The sequence below is a fragment of the Lissotriton helveticus genome, chromosome 6 (genome assembly GCF_964261635.1).
Source record: "Lissotriton helveticus chromosome 6, aLisHel1.1, whole genome shotgun sequence".
Classification (NCBI taxonomy): domain Eukaryota; kingdom Metazoa; phylum Chordata; class Amphibia; order Caudata; family Salamandridae; genus Lissotriton; species Lissotriton helveticus.
The window spans coordinates 365,740,904-365,764,013 of NC_136067.1; the positions used below are offsets into that span (position 1 = coordinate 365,740,904).

General features: G+C 48.6%; 1 protein-coding gene across 4 annotated transcripts in view; it reads right to left on the reverse strand.

Annotated features, from left to right (window-relative positions):
* LOC144761369 (uncharacterized) overlaps positions 1-23,110 on the reverse strand; it is a 510,161-nt gene that overhangs the window by 14,143 nt on the left and 472,908 nt on the right. The gene's annotated exons all lie outside the window — the stretch shown is intronic.

Here is a 23,110-nt window from a genome sequence, read left to right on the forward strand (position 1 = left end):
AAAGAGACATACATCATTTTTATCTATGAAGGATCCCCACTCCGGGCAATCCATTTTGTTGGGCAGACCTGCTACATTCCAAGACAATATCGATAGTGTGCCTAGGTTACCACTACTGGGAGTACAGCCTACCACAGCCCTGGGGCCTGTTTCATTTAGTCTTACACCAGTTGAAGAACCTTGTAGGTTAGCTGACGAGTTTGGGTCTAGACCCGGATTGGTCAGGCCTGTAGTGGGGGAAAATAGGCGGACCTGCGGGACTGGGGACTTAATAATTTCCAAACTACTACCCACAGTCCTGTCTCCTTGGTTGCTTATAGAACTCCCACTGGATACAATCACTAAGTTGCTGGCTCCAGCTACTTGCCGGGGTCCCAAATATCCAAGCAGCTATACCGATTATGAGTCGGAAATTGGGTAGATATATGGGGCTGACCTGACCTGTCCCTGTTTGTCCTACCCACCCCTCTAGCTTCCACTCTCACCCAATCTGTTGCCGTCCCTGGGTTATAGCACGAATGACCAAGCGGGTAAAAGTAAGATAGTGGGAGTGACTGTATGGCTGTCCCGGAATCACAATACAACCAGTCGCATAAGTGGGCTACAGTCCTTGGGTCCCTAAAATTGACCAAAATGCTGTCGCCGTTGATGTTTTTTGGCCTGTGACCCACCCAGGACACCCTACGAACCATCAGAATCTCGCAACTAATGTGGCCTGGGAGCGGTCTGTGTTTGTTCAGCCAGTCAGCAACTTTATTTTTTAATGACATAAAGGATTCCCTAGCCGGATCATTTAACTCAGGAACCCCAGATAGGACCACTACATAGGGACTTGAGTCTGGGGGTAGATCGATTCTGATTTTCTTGGTTGGGACGCTCCCCACTTGGGGTTCGAGTGGCTCATTGGGCTTGACCTTTTTGGCCATTTTTGGGGCATTATCAAGAAGAACGGGAGGTGGGTTCCATTTAGGGGTGATCACCGATACATGGGCCTGAGATGATGGTGGAATAGGATTTTGAAGCAAGACTCCCCCCCAGGGACTTTTTAGTCTGCCCATCACCCAGCATAACTTTGTTGGTTTTTAAGCAATCTGCGGTAGCTGTGGTTGCTTTTTCGATTTTTGTTAGCCTTAGCTCTATCTGAGAGAGTCTAGTTTCCAGTGGGTTAAGTAGAGACCTCAGGAGAGCAACCCTTTTTTGGGTGGATAGATCCTCCCTTATAGGTGTTGTCGTCCTAGTGTTTTCCTCGCGTAAGATTGGTGTGGGTGAGGTTGGTATTGAAGTGGTAACTGGTGCATTGTATACTATAGGAACCTCCATGACCTTGCTTCAGAGTTGTTGGAGTGTTTGGCATGCTTTGACTTCCTCCCACCAAATGTTTGGGCACCACGCTTCCTCTTGGGTACCGCCCCCTCGCGATTCCCCCGTAACTGCCGGGTATTGGGCCTTTCTGGACTATCAACTACCAAGATTGTTAGAACTGGGATTTCTGGTAGGCTAAGGCTGACGCCAAAGCCAAGCAGAAACCACCATTCTAGTCAGAGAAAGGGAGTCACACGCCAAGATAACCCCTGCTCACACCCTTGGTAGCTTGGCACGAGCAGTAAGGCTAAACTCGGAGGCAATGTGTAAAGCATTTGCGCCAGCACACAACAGCAACAACACCCTAGGCACACCACAAAAGGAACTCCACACAAGGTTATATAAAAATAACTTTTGTATTGTCAAAACACATCAGATAGAAATCACACATGTACATTGTGCCAACTGGCACGGGCAATATTCACAAGGGATTATGTACAGGACAGGGCCACATGGGCCACTGTCAGAATCAACACTTTTAGAAATAGCACTTTGTAGATCATAGAAAATAGGATATAAAATCACTGTAACACAAATTAGCAAGTATAGCACACAACCAGTAACTACTGGTAACAGGTAAGTACCACCTACGCAACCCTAACCACCTTAGGAGAATGTCACGCAGGGGACCAGGACCTCACTAGGACCACCTGTACTGGAAAGAACAACCACCTAAGAATAAAATACATTTAGGGGTATCAGCAAGAACACATTACACATGATGCATCAAAACACATTCAGAGGTGCAGGGAAGGAAAAACACATGATGCCTAAAACATTCAGAGGTGTAAGGAAAGAAAACACATGATGCATAAAAATACATTCAACTGTGTGAGAACAAGGCACATGATGCATCAAAAACACATTCAGAGGTGCAAAGACAAGGAAGATACATGATGCATAAAACATTCAGAGGTGCCAGGACACAACTCAATAGTGCAAAAACACAATGCCTAAAACATTCAGAGGTGCAATAAACCCACACAATTGCGCAAAAACTTACATAAGCCACCACCTGTGGCAGTCCCTAGGCCAACTGGCCTTGTTGGCGCTAGGACGCCCTGTGTCCAAAAGTCAGGGGCCTAAACATGGCAGCTGCCCACAAATTGCTTGGCAGCTGAGGACAATCCCAAGCGCCTAAACGGTGCAGCTGCCCACTAATGCTGGGCAGCTGGGAATCAAAACTGCGACAGGGTCCTCACTGACCCTAGAACAGAACTGTGCCAACTGTGGGAGCCACACAGGCTCTGAAACCACTTGTGTCCCCCAAGAGCCTCACGGGGATCTAAACATCCATGTGGGCAGGGAGCCTCTCAGGGCTCTAAAAACAGTGGCACCTCGAGCCTCGCTGCGCTCGTAAATCAAATATGGGCAGGAGCCTCTCGGGGCTTAAACACAATGCCCGGAACGTTGGAGTCCCTCACGGGGGACTCGGAAACAACTGTGAGCCTCTCAGGCTCTAAAACGACAACGTGCCCCCTAGAGCCTCCGTGGCTCTAAACACAAAACGGCCCGCCGTTGGAGCCTTGCAGGGCTCAAAACAAACAATGCCCCGGAGCCTCTCTGGCTCTTAACAATATTGCGGGCATGGAGCCTCTCAGGGCTCTCAGGAGCAACTATGCCCTCAGAGCCTCTCACGGGCTCTTACATACCAATGCCCCAGGTTGTCGGAGCGGCCCGCTGTCAACCGGGGCCGCTCTAAATAAAAAGACCCTGTCCCCGCACTCACCGGGACCTTAGCAGACACGGGACTCACTGGGGCATTGCAGGCGGGTGGTAGCGGGGCTCTCCCTCGCGCTGGGGAGCTCCGCTTCTCCTCTAGTCACGGCCTCTGCTCCTCTTTACCAGCAGCTGCGGGTGGACTCCTCTGCAAACGGGCCGCAGGCCGGGGCTCTGCCCGCACACAGGGCTCTTCACTCGAGCCCCGGCCATGCTACCTCTCGGCTTCTCTTCTTCTCTCGGGGCTCCCTCACTCACGCGAGCCCCGCACCGGCGCTCCACGCTTCCTCTCCTTTCCTGACCACACTGGCCAATTAGAGCGCGGCAGCAGGCGGGACTTCCTCCGAGAACCGGAAGTCCCGCCCCACATCAGGCACTACGGTGCCTGACTTCCTGGTCGCGGCGCGAGGGCTGCGGCGGTGATTCCACTCGAGGGCACACAAAGAGGGGTGAGCACCCTCGATAATCAAAATAAACATAGAAGCGAGGTGGGCACTCGTAAATAACTAAATAAATACGGGCAAAGTCGAAGGGTAGGCACCTGCCAATCCTCACGCAAAATTCGTGGCGGCGACACGCTCGCACTACAGCAAAAAGCGCTCTCAAGTGCTATGGGACCAGATAAAGCGCTCTCCCAGCGCTATAAGCAATAAAGCAGCACCCATGAGTGAAGGGGGCAGGAGAGCCAGGCAAAGGGGTCCCCAAAAGTCCTGGACAGCAAAAATATGGAGCAAGCAGCGCCCCAGGAAAAAGGAAAGTCCTTCAGGTGTCCAAGTCCATCCAGGGGCTGGGCAGGGCCCAGGGAGGCAAGCTTTCCCCTGGGCCCAAGCAGCAGCACGCCCCTGGCAGATTCAAGTAGGAAACAAGAACATTTTGGAAGGGGACACAGCCCCTTTTAATATAGAGAAATCCTTTGTCTAGCTGGGTGCAGGCAGTGTGAGAACCAGCTAGAACTGGTTATAGGGAATTCCTTTCACTGGCCAGGCTAGGGACATCAGACGCACCCCAGGGGGTGGAGCAAGCATTGTGTGGGGAAAACCCAGCCTCACTCAGGACCCTCAAACCAGACGATCAATCCACAAGCAGTCCCAGGCTCACTCCTCCCCTCACATCAGCATGCTAAACACCCCATTCACCACCTGGGCAGACCCTCCCAGACTCTTGGAGCCAGGCTCACCAGCCAGCCTCATCCAATCACACGCCAGACACAAATTACACAAATATGCCAACTTCTAAAAGTGGCACTTCTACACTAGGCACAATCATGCCGCATACATCATTACGCAGCATTCAATCTCACGAGTTCGCACATACCAAACTCGACCCTGCACTCCCCACACATCAGGAACTACCATGGGCATACATATTCCCCATTCATTCCTATGGGAGGGCAGGTCACTCACCACACACACAGAGAGCTCACGCACTTTACACTGTACCACAGTGAAAAAGTGCGCAGAGGCCTAAAATCACCAACACCAGGTCACAGAAACAGGCTAGGAAAAAGCAAAAAGTTTTGGGGTGAACCTGCCAAAAGGGCCAGGTCCAACAAAGATATTAACCAGGGTTGTTACAGGATTTGTCTCTGCTATAGGTGATAGCAGTGTTTCACCAGATAAAGCCAAGGTACCCAAAGCCTGTGTAGACTCAGTGCTTTGAAAATTCTCACATGCTTCAGGGGCTTCGGTTGCCATCAAGTTCGCTCTTTAGTCCGGTGTACGTGCGTTCGCTATGTGATCCAGCGAAAATCTCTTTGCTGTAGCAATGTCTTGGGAGAGGCGGCGCTCCATCAAGGTTATTTCGTTTTCCAGCAAGGAGTTGGCTCTGATGATAAAATTGTCAAGAGTCTCCGCTACAAAACCACCCGAAGTCAGTGCCTTGTTCCTACTTTCCCGCCCAGGCATTTCCCTTGCAGCAGATACAATAAGAAGTGAGGACTTACAGAGAGCCTGCTCCACCTCGGGGTGGGCCAGGCGGGATGAAAGAGAGATGGCCCGGTCCGGTCTCCTCCGGGCTACAACGGGCTTAAACGGGCCCGCCCTTGGCACGGGCTTCGGCCGGCGCATGCCTGCGCGCATCCTGGTGAAGCGGCAGGTGTGCACAAATAAATACCCTTCGTTAAAGGGCGAGAAGAGGACACCGGTGGAAACCAGGCACGGGCTACTGGTCCACGCAGTCCCGTCAATCAGGCAACAACCACAACGTCCCGGCAGAAACTGCTGCGAGCGGTGCCCACGGAGCGGGGGCCGCGAGCAGTTAGTGGCAGCAAAGGGCGGGAAGAGGACACAGGTGGAACCAGGCACGGGCTGCTGGCCCTCGCAGTCCCGTCAATCAGGCAACAACCACAAAGTCCCGGCAGAAACTGCTGCGAGCGGCGCCCGTGGAGTGGGGGCCGCGAGCAGTTTTTAAAGTGGCAGCAAAGGGCGGGAAGAGGATACAGGTGGAACCAGGCACAGGCTGCTGGCCCTCGCAGTCCCGTCAATCAGGCAACAACCACAAAGTCCCGGCAGAAACTGCCGCGAGCAGTTTCTAAAGTGGCAGCAAAGGGCGGGAAGAGGACACAGGTGGAAACAGGCACGGGCTGCTGGCCCTCGTAGTCCCGTCAATCAGGCAACAACCACAAAGTCCCGGCAGAAACTGCTGCGAGCGGCGCCCGCGGAGCGGGGCCCGCGAGCAGTTTTTAAAGTGGCAGCAAAGGGCGGGAAGAGGACACAGGTGGAACCAGGCACGGCTGCTGGTCCTCACAGTCCCGTCAATCAGGCAACAACCACAAAGTCCCGGCAGAAACTGCTTCGAGCGGCTCCCGCGGAGCGGGGGCCGCAAGCAGTTTTTAAAGTGGCAGCAAAGGGCTGGCAGCAGTTTTTAAAGTGGCAGCAAAGGGCGGGAAGGGGACACAGGTGGAACTAGGCACGGGCTGCTGGTCCTCGCAGTCCCGTCAATCAGGCAACAACCACAAGGTCCTGGCAGAAACTGCTGCGAGCGGCGCCCACGGAGCGGGGGCCGCGAGCAGTTTTTAAAGTGGCAGCAAAGGGCGGGAATAGGACACAGGTGGAACCAGGCACGGGCTGCTGGTCCTCGCAGTCCCGTCAATCAGGCAACAACCACAAAGTCCCGGCAGAAACTGCTGCGAGCGGCACCAAAACCAAACTCCTCCCCCGAGCAGGCATAACAAGGAGAAATGTTTTACTTTCTCCTAATTTTTTCCTCTTTCCATGACGTCTGCATTCTGCAGCACACATAGAACAAGGAAAATGTTTGTGCAGGAAGGTGCACCTTCCTGCATAAAAACAATCCAGCTGTTAAATATTGGAGGGATTTGTTAGCATGAGCTGAAAGCCATTTTGTATTTCTGGCAGCCAACTTGTTTGCCATGTGCTGCCACGTGCTCACCATGTGCTCTGTCCTCCCTCAGTGTTGACTGCTCTTGTAATCTGCCTAGAAACAAACTATATTTAGCATCTTCCACCTTCGCACATGCTCAGTTGAGCTTGCAGATGTCCTTGCAACTGTTTGTAGTCTGTAAATGTCAGGATGTGTTCACCAGAATTAGCAACTGTTAGCTCCTCCCACTTTGTTGAGCAAGCAGATCTTGCATGCCCATATTAGTCATTTTTGCATGCTTACATGTGCCAGGACTGCCTCTTGGTCTTATGCTGACTATGTAACGCTAAGCATATATAAGGCCTCTGTTTTCTGTACTTCTCAGACTGCCTCATTCAGTTGCTAAGACTTCTCTGTGACGTAGTCTCCCTCATTTGAGGTTAATAAAGATGTTCTTTTTATATTTCAGCTTCTGTGCCAATGTCTTCTTTGTTGGTTTAAAAGGACCAAGTATCAGTGGGACCCCTGAGAAGGTTTCTATTTTCTACAAATGGCGGTCCAACGTGGACCTCATCAGAGAAGTGGCTATCTACGGAGTGATCTTGTCAGGAGACAGAAATCTACTGAGGACAGGACAGGACTCTACTAAGGAAGTACTCTGTGCACAGAGATTCTGGGGATTCGCTGCTAGATTCATCAAAGACCCGTTTTGCGAGTCTTTAATAGCGATTCATAAGGAATCGCTATTAAGGACTTGCAAAACGGGATTCATGTAGGAATTGCAAAAAATATTGCGATTCCTACATGTTCCTTATTAGGGTGCAGGGGTGTCCAAAGGACACCCTGTAGCACCCCTGAAATGTGAATTTACACTGATGTTGTGCACACACATGTCCAAAGGACATGTGTGTGTGTGTGTGTAACATGCAACTTAGAAAAATGCATTTAAATGCATTATTCTAAGTTTTCGCTATTTACCACGAGGTTTGACTTCGTGGTAAATAGCGGTCCTAAATTGAGGATTCGCAATTTTTAAATGTTTCATGAATAGCATTTAAGGATTCTCTAATAGAGATTCCTTAAATGCTAATCCTCGCAAATTTGCGAATTCTTTATTAGCAATTTTTGCTTTTGGGATGATGAATCCCAAATGCAAAAATTGCACTCGCATAGGGCCAGATTCTCAGAATCTGGCCCTTTTGCGAGCGCATTTCGCTTGATGAATCTGGCCCTCTCTGTCTCTGCAGCCCAGTATATTTCTGATCTTCCTGATTTTGATCCTCCACATGATGTCACTCCTGACTGAGAACCTTTTTGGCGTGAGTATTCTAAAAAGACGGTTAGGTCATTCAGAACTTGGGAGTTAGAATTTGGACAACCATTTGTTTGGTAAGAGTCGTTCTGCGCACTTGCTGTTGGTTTTGATGCCTTGGATTGGTAAGGTAGTTTAGTGACACTTACTGTGGCTTAGATTTGAGTTGGCCAACTTTTGATTAGTATGTATGTAATATCTAAATTGCAATTTATGTAGGCAGGTAATGAGGAGATTTTTCTCTATTTGAATTTGTTTGAACGGCGCAACGTACGAAGAGTATCTTAAGAGCTACTTTGATTTTAATATTCGCATATTCTGCAATATTTTTGGCATGCCTGTTTCAAGCACACATCGAAGAATGTGTTGCTTTTTGGAGGTACCATAGTGAGATGTGAATTAAATTAGCCGGCTCCCCTGAGGGAATAGCTAGATAGGCTTAGGTATAAAAACATATTTCTTCCTTGGTGATTCTGTAGCCCCATGGAATTCAAATATGGACATAATACAAACAAGGATCCTTTTTCTGCGCACGTTTATAAATGGAGATCTGCAGAGCGATTTTTTGGTGTTCTGCCAGACAAAGCTAGTGAATTGAGTGTATTTTGGCTTCTTGGAAATAAAACAGTTTGTTGGGCTTTTTTTTTGCAGTCTTTTGGAATACTATTGAGAAGCACTTCCTGTAAATATGACTTACAACTAGTATTTACAAATGGTTTAGTTTAAGAACAGTCTGCGGGCTGTCCTTTGTTTCTGTCTTAAGTGTTGATCAGTGGGTTAAATGTGTGTTTAAATGTCTATGTGGTTTGTGGTTTTCACATTAGTAATACTTCTGTAAGTAAATAGCGATTGCGCTCTTTGTTAAAGGATTGCTAGCCGTAAGCGTACTGTATTATGTGATTCTGAGTGTATGACCCCTTCTGTATATATCTGGAATGAGCTCAGTGTATGTGTTTGTGTTTTCTTGCTGTCATCAGTCTGTTATGCAAAATGTCATTTAATTATTATTAAATAAAAAGTAAATACAAATCCTGCAATGAACCATATGATATGCTAAATAACTGCATGTTACTATTAAATTGATAAGAGCAAGCTACTATGCACATGTACAAACTGCCAATGCTTAAAAGATAAAATTAGAATTCACATTGAATAGGAATAAAATAGGCCTAAAAAAAATAAATAACGAAATTGTGTGTTTTGCAATAAATAAATAATTATAAAATGTTACAACATTTTCCTTAGATACATTGTGTTAGATATAATCAGGCAAACACATCATCTGAGTAAATTGGATGTTGCTGAACTACACACATATTTTAGAACTAGAAATGCCTCAGTTTTAAATAGACAGTACCATGCTTTCATTTCAACACTGAAAAAAGCTTTCCAACAGCTGTGTTTTAACTGCCGCTTAGCAGCAGCTGTTGTTTTGATTGTAGGCCACAGAGAGACAAGGCTGTTGACGCAGCAAAGTGGAAACATGGTGTAAAACCCTGCATTTCAGACTGCTGTTTTAAAAAGTTAGAAAAATCAGGTTCATTATTTTGGATAACAGGAAAACATTTAAAGTAAGGATTTCCTTTTCTAAAGCCTTTTCACATAAGCATATCCGTGGTTCTGATTTTAAATAATGACTGTCCTTTTAAAAAAAGTGGCGCAAAATGTTTCATGTTTCAAGTTAGGCTTCTGTGCTTAGGCTTATGAATGAATGTGTCTAAATATGATAGGCAAGGAATGCAGCTTGCTTTTCCTATGTGGAATTATCAAAATGATTGGTTTTATAAAAAATAAAAAAAATATTAATTATGAAAAAATTGGGCAAAATTAACTATTTAAACAGCATTTTTTCCATTCAAAGCTGTTTTTAAAGTGCCTTAGGCTTCAGTAAATGCATACATTTAGGTATAATACAAATAGCTGACTTCAATATTGTTAGATAAGTCTACTGCACACTGCGTATAATTGAAAATATGTATTAAAAAAAGTAGAAGTTATTAAACAGACAAACAGGTGAATGGGTCAGCCTTCTGTTTTCAGGGTGACTTTGAATAGGGAAAGCTGCATGGAAAATTTACACACAGAATAGGACAGCTAGAAAGAGTTAAAAGTCAGTTCTACATTTAGAAGCCTGGCAGGGCTACCAGAGCAAGGTCTGCTTTGACATTTTGACATTTGAAACTTTTTGAAAGACAATATGGCATTGCAAGGAAAAAAGGAGTTGTGCTTAGTTTTTGTTGGCAAAAGCAAGTTTTTATGCACTTATATGAATATACCACAATACAATTGTATCTGTGAGCTTGACCATCTATACAGCACTAATGCTTTTAGTTTGGTGCTTACTAGGGCTGAGCCAATGGGATTTAGGTTAAATTAATTCGCCCTCATGTTTCACTTGTACATTTGCTAAAAGGATTGGGGTTTGGGTATTCATGTTTTTTTAGTTCTCCTCAAAAGTGTTATGTACCTCCTATAACTTTGTTTATGGCCAGTTGCTACAAATAGGGGTTGATAGTGTTGACAGAAGTGAAACCTGTTTCAGGTTTCTTACTGTCAAAATGGGGTAAGGAGGCTGGCTTCTCTACAAATTAAGGCTAGGTAAAATGTATGTTGCTCTCTCCTTTTCTCATTTTTTTTTAGCCTGTCTAAATTGTCTGTGAAATAGCAATGAGACACTTAATTGGCTATTCAGTAATACTGTGTTAAACATTGTTAGCATTAATAAAATTAATAAATATATATGTTATGTTACTGCCCATTCTGTTTGATGAAATTATGACAGGATCAGTAGTCTAGATTGTTGTTCCCTTATTTGACCTTTAAGGGGAACTAGATGTGGGTAGTTTTTGTTCTAAAATTCTTAGGTGATAACACCATTATTGTATGTTATTCCATGCTACATAGTTTTGCAAGGGCATTGCTAGTTGTTTATTAGCTAGTCTTTGTAAATAAACTGACAGTCCTTATTAGAGCTGATGTTTCATAGTTTGGATCATGAAAAGTAGAACACAGGGAAGATGCCAATGTGATTCTTAGCAAAAAAAATGTTTTGAAGGAAATGTTGTATTATAGATAAGAAACTTCTGTTAAATTAGCAGTTTTAGATTTTTCTGCTGCTCCTATAACATGAGAGCATGGTCCTAAGCGTACAATGTAGGTGCTTTCATTAAGAAGAATCATTTTAGAAGTGTCTGCAGTCCTGTACAAGTAATGTAAAGTTTATGAGCAAAAGTGTAGAACATTTCCTTTTTTTTAGGGTTTTCAGATTAGTACACAGGAATACACCAATGTAAGGATTTAGTGTATGTCTGTGTTGTTTTTCTCTTTTCCTCACAATTTAGTAAATGAATACAGACTTCTTTGGCTGCTTGGGTTTTAGTGATGTATTACTCTTGTCAGTTCACCAAAGAGTTCCTTTTATACTTGCCAATAGGTCCAGGCTGTTGGTTTTTTTTACTCTCACATAGATAGATGAAAGTGGTTCTTGGGTGCCTTGCTAATATATGGGGAGTCCCAAGACTAGGAACTATTTTGACACTATCCTCTCTGTTGATAGACTGTTTCTGTGCCTTGTCTAAAGACTTTTTGTTCTGTCCCCCATAGATATTTGCTGCCTTACAACCATTGCAAGAGGGGCCCGGACATCCGATTCAGCCTGGGGAGTCAGCGTCAGCACCAGTCCAGCTTGAAGTCAAAGTGAAGGTAACCAGCACAGCCCTGTGATCAAGTGTGTACCCCTGCCACTGTCTTGGGCGAAAGACGGGGTCACAAATCAGAAAGGAGAAATCGTGGATCATGCACAGCTGAAAGTCACAGACCGACCAGAATGGTGAGGAGGCTTTGCTTGAGGCGACCCCTTTTGAAACAAGGGTTGCTTCAGAGATCCTAGCATAAGGCCTCTGAATCATGGTCCTAAAGGGAATGCAAGTTTGCTCCTTTGTTTGTTGGTCAAGAGATAACTGAGCACACTGGATGCAATGTGTGGCCCCAACGAATGAGCAGTGCGCCAGCAGAGCAATACAGGAGTTAGGGAAGGACTTGAGTTTAGGGTACAGGTGCTGTGTCTCTGGGGCCTGTTAGATTGAAGTGAAGAAAACTGGTGCACTGCCTGAGACACTGGACAGGATTGTTAAAATCTGGTTTGCGATGTCAACATTATCGGCGCCATCTTGTCCCCTTTTAGACTCACGCACACTTGCAGCAGCAGCCATTTTTTTTGACAGCCTCCGGTCTCTCCTGGCTGGGCCATAAACGCACCTCCAGCGCGACCCTGCCTCCGAGCCACATCCTGTGCTGAATCCCCCGCACTCTTTCATCTCATTCATAGAACAGGCCCTTTTGATAACCTCTTCCTCCCTGCCCGATTGTCCGGCCTGATCCCAGGCCATCACCTAGCCCAACAGATGCAGTTTATTGCCCCCTACAATAGGACCTCGCCTCACATCAAAGGAGCGGGGAATAATCAATGCCTTCACACCCCTATATCCGACCGATCGCCCGCATTCCTGTTCCCAGCGGAATGTCCAGCTGCGCGATAGCCATCATGCTGAGATTTGGGTGGGGACCCCTACTGTAGATATGTGTGAGAACGGGCCTGAACCGGGGATTCCAAAGATGCCTTTTTCGTACTTCAAAGCAATACCACGGATGTCATAAATGTAATAGAGCCATAAACTTGTGTATAAGAGGCCAGGCCTCAGAGATGCGGTTAGAGCACCTCGAGAAGATACCCTGTTGTCTGATTTGACGTGTTCTGCTCCGTCGGAATAAACTCCTGTTTCCTGCCTTCCAGTCTCCAGCGCCTGCCTCTTCATTTGGTAACCTTGAGTTGAGTGAGAGGCGGCTATCGCCGGGCCAACCTTGAAAAGGGGTAATCGATCTGACCTGCTTGCCCTTTTTCCACAATTGGCGTCCCAAATGTGGGGCCCATCAGCGACACGTGGATCCAATGGGAGAGGTCCCAACGACAGTGTGAACGACTGCAACGATCGGGAAAGAGCTCCTGCCCGATAGACCCTCGTCTGGCAGCCGATCATCCGAACTTCACCAGTTCCGAACAGACCTCTCTCGAGTGATCTACGGTCCTGGCTGGGAACCATCAGGAGTGCCACAGCAATTACGGAGAATAGAGGACGATCAGGCGCTGGAAGCGGAAGACGAGAAACTGTCCATGCGGTCCGGGTAAGGTCGTGTAACACGACGAATTGCGAATTGATTGTTTGATTGTCTTGGAAAATACTAGTATTACGCATTTGATTGTTTGGTTCTGAGAGATTCTCTGTCTACAAACGGGGAAGGATAGGAGTATTCTCCCTTTGCAGATAGTGAAGGGTAGGTAGCGCAGGCTTTTGCCCCCGTTGTAACCCGTCGCGCCTACTTCCCTCTCCATTGATTGATTGTTTGTTCGAGCATTAACTGTTCGAAATTGGTTCTCTGAAAGGATCTTCTCTGCCTACAAACAGGGAGGAACAGGAATTTCCCTCTCTCTTTGCAGATAGTGAAGGGTAGGTAGCGCCGGCTTTTGCCCCCGTTGTAACCCGTCGCGCCTATTTTATTCCTCATTTGATTGATTGATTGTTTGTCCGAACATTGACTGTTTGGAATTAGTTCTCTCTTTGGGTATTCCCTATTTGCGAATACTGTAGAATAGAAATATTCTGCCTAGTCTTCGCAAAGTAGTGAAGGATAGGTAGTGTAGACTTTTGTCCCCATTGTAACCCGTCATGCCTATCTTCTCCCCATTGTTCAGTAGTTGGTTCAGCCCGGACCGCTTATTAGAGGTGGATCATCCGGCTCCTCTGGAAGGCACCCCTAATAAGGATATGTTTTTAAAGTATGGACTAGTCGCCGTAGCTTATAGTAAGTTATGGCATAAATATACTAAAAAGGATCAGGAAAGTCAGTGGCCACTGATAGGATCCTTCGATGATACTAAAATAAGCGTGCTGGAAACAGCCCTTCGTAACCATAAAACAACGCCCACTATGCTTGATAGTTTTGGCATGTGGCGCAAAGAAACAGAACAGCGAAAGAAAAGAAATGAAGTCAGACTAGAAAAAGAATTACGAAAAGCAGCTCATTTAGCCGCGAACAAGTTGAAAGAAGAAATAAAAGAAAGAGAGGAAGCTAAACTAAAATAAGAATCTGAAACATCAAGCCAATGTCCCGTTAGAACGCCCGCCACGCTTTACCCTGAGCTACCTTCGAAGCAGCGAGCGAACGATGATCTACTGCTAGGTCCCCCGATCATCTACATGCCCCCTCCATACGCCCCTTCCCAACCCCTAGTGCAACGCACGCAACCCCCAAGCACAGATGAGAGCGGTACCAGAGCCTCGGTCCTCACGGCCTCCGCGCCGGCCGATCCCCTTGTACTCAGCGCAGCGCAAGCAGCAACAGTAGATGACCCCGACACTGAGAAGAAAGACTCCGCTAGATTAAATCGATTGAGTAAGAATGAACGAGCAGGGATTGATAAAATTGTAAAGACGTTAGTGGAACGGAAAGAAAGCGAAGATTACGTAACAGATATATGCAATTCGTATGCCAATAACCACAAACGACACTTTGTTACACATTTCTGTTACCACACCCTTAATGCTTATGAAGATCGGTACCAAGCCAAAGGTCCTGAAAGCCTAACGACTCTGTATAGGAAAGTCGACATTGGAGACGAAGGTGAGTGTGATCTGACGGATCTCTTCATGCGCACGCTTGAAGTCTCCCGCCACCTCACTGAACAAAGATTAGAAGCTAGCACCACGACCCCTGTAGCGACTGTACCTCAAACCGAGGGAACTAACACCATGATGCCGATAAGAGAAGCAGCTCCTTATTGGGTCCCCTCACGAGGACAGGGAACACACGACGATATTAACCACCAAGATGCGAGGGGGAGGGTAATGTACAACTGGGTCTACCAACCCTGGGATCGGCAAGACATCCTGACTTTTCGAAAGTCCTTGCCTGATCTACGAAAGAACCCCACTGCCTTCTACACAGTATTAGGTACCGCCTTGGGGTCGACGATTATGACCCTAGCGGACATCGACTTGTTTTTCGGGCTATGTCTACCAGCCGATGTGTGGAAGCTAATCCGGAAAGTCGACCACCTTGAGCTGTTCGGACATACCTGGTTACAACTCGATGGCATAGACAAGCAACGAGAGCCCGGACAGAAACCTTTGAAATCAATTCTAGACCTGCCAGACAAAATCGTACAAAAACTCAAAACCATAGTTTTAAATCTGAGGCTGTTTTGTTTCCTCTGGCCCCGCAAGGCGCTACGCTGGCTGTGTTTCCATCTTTGGCAGCCTCTGCCTCCCTAGTGCTTATGGGCAATCTGAAATCGGGGTCGCCATTGGACCCTTGCCCAGCTAAATTTCTGGGTAAGTGTGCGGAAGTGATCAACCCATTGGCGAACCCTCTTCTGAATCGCTCTTTGAGCCAGGGAGTGGTCCCGTCGGCCTGGAAGCAGGCAATGGTCATCCCTCTGCTAAAAAAGCCTGGGCTCGACCCGAAGGCCCCAGTTAACTACCGGCCAATTTCTTTGCTGCCGGCTCTTGCAAAGATCTTGGAGAAGCACGTTCAGAGAGTGCTCTCCAACTTTTTGGAGACTCACGAGATCTTGCATGCCACCCAGTCCGGCTTCCGCTCAAACCTTAGCACCGAGACCGCGCTCCTCGAGGTTTCGGAAACCATCAAAGGGGTGTTGGACACCGGGGGCAAAGTCATGCTGGTGTTGTTGGACTTGTCGGCGGCCTTGGACACCGTCCCCCATGATGGCCTTCTCGCAAGACTCTATGAGATTGGCCTTCGGGGGACGGTGCTCAGCTGGTTTTCCTCCTTTCTAGCCGGCCGCCGGCAAACGGTCTGGGCATCCCCGGACACCGCCGTGATGCCGCCTCTGGGAGTTGGGGTCCCTCAGGGCTCTATATTGAGCCCGACCCTCTTTAACATCTTCATGACCCCTTTGGCGGCGTTGGCGGAGTCGTTTGGTGCCCGGATCGTCTCCTATGCCGACGACACCCAGCTCCTCTTCTCCTGCGAGAGAGGTGGAGACTTTGACGGGGAGAGTATCCGGAATTGCCTTGGGGCTGTTTTTAAATGGTTCCAACGTAACAGCCTCAAGTGCAATTCCGATAAGTCCGAGGTACTCTTCTTTGGGTGTGACACGGAGCCAATCTGGCAGGCCTGGTGGCCCATCGATATGTTCCCCCCGTCTTGTTCTTCCCTAATGGCTAAGAACTTGGGGGTCAAGATGGACAAGGGGCTAACGATGAAAGCCCAGATCCTTGGGGTGACCGGCACCTGCTTCGGCCTGTTAAAGATGTTGCGGAAGTTTCTACCTTTGCTGTCTGAGGAACACAGGAAGCTGACCGTGCAGGCTCTGGTCGGATCCAGGTTGGATTATGCCAACGTCCTTTACCTGGGCCTACCAGAGTACTTGCTGCAGCGGCTTCAAGTCGCGCAGAACGCGGCGGCTCGGGCCATTTTCGGTCTAAATAGACGAGCCAGCGCCGCGGGTCTACTGCGGACACTGCATTGGCTACCCATCCGCAAACGGATCGCCTTTAAGGCATTGACTCTGGCCTACAAGGCTCTTCATGCGGTGGGAGCAAAGTACCTCCAGAAGAGACTGGCCTTTTACCATCCGGCCCGGTCGCTGAGGTCTGAATCTTTGTTCCTGGTGGCGGTTCCGCGAGTGAAGAGAGCGCGCCTGGGCGGCCGCTCCTTCGGTCTGCTGGCTCCACAGATGTGGAATTCTCTTCCGCTCTCACTCCGGGGGGCCACCAGTCTTCTTGTTTTTAGGAAAGGCCTTAAAACCTGGCTCTTTACCCAGTAGGCCTCTCAGCAGCCCTCCTTACCCTATCTGTCTTGTTTTCTCTTTTTAATTGTGTTGTGTTATTGTGATGCAGCTCTCCTTTACCTAAAGCGCCGGGACACTCTTTCTGAGTAGCCGTTGCGCTATACAAAAAAAAAAAAATAACATAACATAATAACATAGTCCCAGAAAAGAAGGTGGACTGGTCGATAGTAACGGCCTGCTGCCAGAAACCCCAGGAAGACGTATCAGAATACTTTTCCAGGTTCGAAACGGTGTTCTCCGATTACAGCGGCCAGGACATGACCTCTGCAACCGGACATCACTTATTCGTCCAGAATTACGTAAAGGGCCTGACTCCAGAAGTCTCGCAGAAACTGCAGACTAGTGAAAGTAGTTGGGCTGTCTCCAAACCCGCGGCTATCCTTCAGATGGCTCAATACTACGAACGACAAAAGAATGAGAACGACAAAGCGACTGAGAGAAAGAAAAAGGACTTGAAAGAACGAGTAATGATCGCCCAATTGCAAGGAGCGACAATAGGTAGGGAACCGTACAAAGGACACTACCAGTCGACTGCCCCTAGAAATCCACCCCCTAAAGACCGTACCCACGCGCCCTATGCTGGACGGACAGACATTGACGACAACCAGTGTGCGTTCTTCAAGGGATTTGGGCATTGGAAGTCCCAGTGTCCGGTCCTGTTAGAAATGTACAAAAATAGAGACACAAAAGACGTAGCGGATGGGCTGAAAAATAGAGGACAGGGACGAGGGCACACAAATGACGCTAGCAATAACAGATCAGGCAGACCGAACACTTTTGACCACCCCCGACAGAACCAATGCCAGCAGGCTGACTGTGACGATGCCCGCGACTTCGCATAGGACTGCCAAGGGCAAGGGAGGGATCCAGTCGAGCTCTATGTTGATCAGCAAGGTCCTTATGTCACCGCTAAGGTCCTAGGTATGAAGTCTCCATTCCTGGTAGACACTGGCGCGACACGTAGTGCGTTATCTAAACGACTGATTCCAAGGGCACCCTTGTCTGGCTCACACATAACATCAATAGGTTTTGATGGAACGCCCTCCACTAATCCCTTGTCCACGCCGATCTCCTTCGACTTGGACAGTAACCCCACTGACACGACGTTTCTGCTTTCCTCCAACACCCCCGATGCCATTATGGGACTTGACTTACTGAAGCATTTCCGAGCTACTATTAGGTGTTCACAGGACGGAGTTCGAGTCATTCTGTATGATAACCCGACTCTGCTCCGACCTTATCCCTTACGACACATGTTCTCCATCTCTGACGCTGACTCATCCTTACTCGACTCTCTACCTCTGTATCTGTGGGCCAAAACTGACGCTGACGTAGGACGCATGATGATTGACCCTGTGCACAGAACTGTTCGCCAAGATGCGATACTCCCAAAACTCCCACAGTATCGGATACCGCCCGAAGGTGAGAAGGCATTGGTAAAGATAATTCAGTCCTTGGTAGAGGCAGGAGTGGTAGAGGAAGTAGTCAGCAATATTTGCAACAGCCCTATCCTACCCATTGTAAAGAAGCAGGGTGAGGGAGATGAGAAAGGGTACCGCTTCATCATCGACCTTCGAGAGGTCAACAAAGTGGTTGTACCTCAGTACCCCGTAGTCTCGGATATCACCACCATTCTGATCCTGATTCCTTCCACAGCCACCACCTTCACTGTAATCGATCTCAAGAATGCATTCTTCTCCATCCCCATCCACCCAGACAGCCGCTACCTTTTCGGCTTCACGTTAAAATCCCGCTCATATAGATTTTGTAGAGCTCCCCAAGGTTACACAGAAAGTCCCAGCATCTATAGCCAGGCCCTCAAGAGACAGCTGGACGCCGTTCAGCTGCCGGATGGAGTGGTGTTGATACAATACGTCGATGATATCCTTTTGGCGGCCGATACCACTCCACTTGCAGTCACTACCACTGTCCAACTCCTGCACTTCCTTGCGGAAAATGGCCACAAGGTCTCCAAGAAGAAGTTGCAATTCTGCCAACCCCAGGTCACCTACCTAGGCCACCTCTTGTCCAAAGACGGGAGAAAGCTTACACCCGATCGAATTCAGGCCATTCTAGAAACCCCTGTCCCAAAGACCCAGAAACAAGTCCGCTCCCTGGTAGGCCTCACCTCCTTCTGCCGGCAGTGGTTGCCAAACTTCAGCCTCATTGTAAAGCCACTGCTTTCTCTACTAGCTAAAGATGTCCCCTTCCCGCTCCCTTGGCCCCCCGAATGCCAATCCTCCTTCAAAGAACTTCGAGACGCCCTTTGTTCTGCACCAGTCCTAGGAACCCCCGAATATACCAAACCCTTCTCTCTCTACACTCACGAAAGGGAGGGATGCGCTTTGTCTGTCCTGACTCAAACCATCGGCCCCAAGCAACGACCATGTGCCTATTTCTCTGCCACTCTTGATCCCGTAGCGAGAGCCTTGCCTGCCTGCCTTCGAGCCGTAGCTGCCGCTGCTGTCTCTATCCGACAAAGTGAGGGGATCGTACTCTCGAATTCCCTCACGGTATTAGTGCCCCATGCTGTTGACACCCTCCTGAACCAGACTAAGACGCAACACCTGACTAGTGCACGACTGACTGGATACGAACTGACTCTGCTTGCACCCCACATCACGCTGAAAAGATGCACCACGCTGAACCCAGCCACCTTGTTGCCTCTGCCCGAAAATGACCCAAATGTCCCCCCTATACATGACTGTGTGACCCTCACGGACGAACAGACTAGGAGTAGAGTTGACCTCCGAGACACTGCCTTCCCAAACCCCGACGGAGAGCTATGGGTAGACGGCTCTTGCATTAAACTCCCCGACGGCACCACCTCAGCTGCCTATGCAGTTACCACAGCCCGAACTGTAGTTGAAACCGCCCGCATCACGCAACGATCCGCACAGGCGGCAGAACTGATTGCCCTCACACGAGCATGTATCCTCGCAAAGGGGACGACAGCAAACATTTACACGGACAGCCAGTATGCCTTCGGGGTGGTTCATCATTTTGGGCTCTTATGGAAGGAGAGGGGATTTCTGACATCTCATGGCACGGCCATCCTGCACAGAGATCTAGTCTCCGCTCTGACTGAAGCGGTTCTCCTCCCCAAACGACTTGCCGTAATCAAATGCCAAGCACACAAAAAGGTGACAGACATCATTGGACAGGGAAATGCACTGGCCGACATCACTGCCCGAACCACAGCTAAGAATAGGACGACGACTCACATGTACGTGACTAGGTCACAAGCAGAAAAATGGACGGACGCTAGGGAAACTATTAGGGACATCCAAATGGCCAGCTCACCACACGAATTGACTGAATGGGCACGGGTGGGATTAAAAGACGATGAAGGCTGCTGGCGGACAAAAGACACGAACAAATGGTTGCTACCCAACTCGTATCTGATCCCCATACTGACTATGGCTCATTCCCCTGCACACATAGGATCTGCCCCTATGACCGAACTTGTCTCCCGAGTTTGGCATAACGATAGAATTGCAGACTCAGCCAAACGATTAGTCCAGCAATGTCTAGTCTGCCTGCAACACAACCCTGGGAAAGGAACTGTCGTACCCCGGGGAGTGTTTGGGGTCCCCAACCATTCATTTGAAGTCCTACAGATGGACTATATCCAGTTAGAGAGATGTCAAGGACTGAAGTATGTACTTGTTGTTGTATGCGCTTTTAGTAAATGGGTGGAAGCCTACCCGACGCGTGACAACACTGCCATTGCCACTGCAAAAGTACTACTGAAAGAGTTCTTCCCTCGCTACGGCCTTTGTCGTATTTTATGGAGTGACAATGGCCCCCATTTCGTAGCCAAGGTTATCCAGCTTATCCTGAAGGGGCTGGGGGTACGACAGAAATTCCACGCAGTTTTTCACCCCCAGTCTGCTGGACTGGTCGAGCGACACAACGCCACATTGAAACTAAAACTGGCAAAAATAGTGGCTACCACAGGACTAAAATGGCCAGACGCTCTTCCCCTGGCATTGCTGTCAATGCGTTCCACCCCCACCAAACACCACTTGACCCCTTACGAGGTCGTTTTTGGCCGACCCATGAGTATCTGGTCTGCACCCAAACCGACATCTATTCACGACGTCCCGGACGTCCTAATGTCTGACTATCTGTATAACCTAACTAAAACGCTGTCTGTTATTCATCATCAGGTGCTGCAGGCCATCCCCGATGCTTCCAGGGGCCCCGGACATACCATCCAGCCTGGAGATTTCGTCCTAATTCGGAACTTCCAGCGGGAGAAGAGTCTGGAACCCCGCTGGACGGGCCCCTGGCAAGTTTTGATCACCACCCGAACAGCTCTTCGAGTGGAGGGAAAGCGCAATTGGCTGCACGCACACCACTGCAAGAAGATCTCATAGAATCTGACAACAACCGAAGGCGTGACCACGCAAGAAGAGCTCCTGAACAAAGATCGACCACCCCTGAGCTGCTACCCGGAAACAGACGCGCTTGAACTGGCAACATATCCCGACCCCACTGTGCCATCCAGAGAAGGGTACAACCTGCGACGAAAGGGGGGAGCTTCGGCTAAATAGACCACTGACTAAGTTTATATTCTCAGAGCGGTGGCCTAACGCTACTAAGGTCGCAAGGAGAGAAGCCAAACGAAGTTTGTGGTTCTGCCCACTACCGAGCCCCCTTGAAGATGATGGAAGCGCCCGATACGAAGATGATGGAAGCACCCAACTTGAAGATGGTGGAAGCGACCGGATATCCAAAGACCCACTACAGAAACCCAAAGACTGACAAAATGCACAGTTCAAAGACTATTGCCTTCTTTGTTACCCTTCTCTTCTGCCTCCTCCTCATGACCACCCCCTGGATCTTGGAAGAAAGCTCACCAGCACATGAGACACTTCTAGCCACTGTACTACCTGTCACCGTGAAGGAACACCACCTGATCTCTCTCTCACCTCAACTCCGAGAAAGACGTAAGGAGTACTGGAATAACTCCTTTGTACAACTTTTGCACCAGCACAACCTTGCCGCCAATGCCACCAACTGCTGGATCTGCGGGTTGCTTCCGCATGCCACTGGACATTCCATCCCTTTCATCCCCTCACCATTCTCTGTTCATGGCTCCTGCCTCGCCTGGTTGATTCTCCTGCAAGAGAGCTACAGAGATAAGACAATCTCCAGCAAAACCATGTCACACTTTTATCAAGGGGTCTGGCTGATCAAAACAAAAAAAGCGGCTGCACCCTTTTGCCCACGGACGTCCAACACCTCTGTTCACTTGGACATCCCAGCCAAAGAACGCGTCGAAATGCAGGTGTTCAACAATCCGGCCAGACCTACCTTCTCCTACCTCCGGAAACGAACAGCAGCCACCCTGACTGTGGCCCTATCTGTTGTCAATGTCTCGGGCCTTGTATGCATCGAAGGCCTCGGGACACAATTTGTAGGTCACAGTGCCTGCAACATCACCAGAACCTTGGACACTACTGACCCACCCTCTTTTGTCACTTCTCCAAACATGTACTTTGTCTGCGGTACGAAAGCCTACACCTGGCTCCCAAAAGGCTGGGGAGGTACCTGCTACATTGCCTTCATCCTTCCTCTGACCTATGTGGCATCTGCAAACCACCACCGACAAAAACGAGAGAGAGACATTGAACAAGCCGACTCTGCCGGAGCACAGTTCCTGGACGCAATGAAGGGACTTGTTCCACTCTGGGGTCCAATGGCAAACAGCCGTGCCATCCGACATTTGACCCAGGCAGTTGAAACAACCATGAACATTACAGCTGGCATCCTCACAAATAACACGGCCGAGCTTCAAGCGGTCCGCTTGGTGGCCCTTCAGAACCGCCTTGTTCTAGATGTGGTTCTAGCAGATCGTGGAGGGGCATGCCGCATCATAGGGTCTAGCTGCTGCACCTATATACCGGACAATTCACCCTCAGTGTACAGAGCCATTGAACATCTCCACAGACTTTCCTCAGAAGTCCACCAGGATCAAGAAGAATGGTCGCTTGGCGGATGGTTCTGGAGTACTGTAAAGAACTGGGGGTGGAGGTTGTTTACAATTATACTGATACCCATTGTTGTGTTATGTGGGTTCTGCCTAGGAATTCAATGCCTGCCGCCTTTGTGCTCACTATGTGCAAACTGTATCTGCCCAAAGACTCTGGACTTTGACAAGGAACGCATGAGAGCATTGTACGATGTCGAGGTTAAGGATTTAATGAAGATCGATATCGACTAGACAAAATGGCTAGATATGTTGAAAAGGGAGGACTGTTAAAATCTGGTTTGCGATGTCAACATTATCGGCGCCATCTTGTCCCCTTTTAGACTCACGCACACTTGCAGCAGCAGCCATTTTTTTTTTACAGCCTCCGGTCTCTCCTGGCTGGGCCATAAACGCACCTCCAGCGCGACCCTTCCTCCGAGCCACATCCTGTGCTGAATCCCCCGCACTCTTTCATCTCATTCATAGAACAGGCCCTTTTGATAACCTCTTCCTCCCTGCCCGATTGTCCGGCCTGAACCCAGGCCAT